Source organism: Amphimedon queenslandica, unplaced genomic scaffold (genome assembly GCF_000090795.2).
Source record: "Amphimedon queenslandica unplaced genomic scaffold, v1.1 AMPQUscaffold_12857, whole genome shotgun sequence".
In the NCBI taxonomy this organism is placed as follows: domain Eukaryota; kingdom Metazoa; phylum Porifera; class Demospongiae; order Haplosclerida; family Niphatidae; genus Amphimedon; species Amphimedon queenslandica.
The window spans coordinates 42,241-42,448 of NW_003546907.1; positions in this window are offsets into that span (position 1 = coordinate 42,241).

The following is a 208-nucleotide window of genomic DNA, read 5'->3' on the forward strand; positions in this document are numbered from 1 at the left end:
AGTCCTGCAGATACTGCACACTGCAGTGATACTGGTCCTGTGTATAGCAGCTCTTACTTAATAGAGTATAGTAAACAACCAAATAACATAACAGGAATAATATCAGTACCTCAGTATCAACAGTGTAATATCAGTATTGTATTTAGTATTGAGGCTGGTAGTAGTGAACCATTTATACTAGTATTTAGTATGTGTTTACATTACAAGT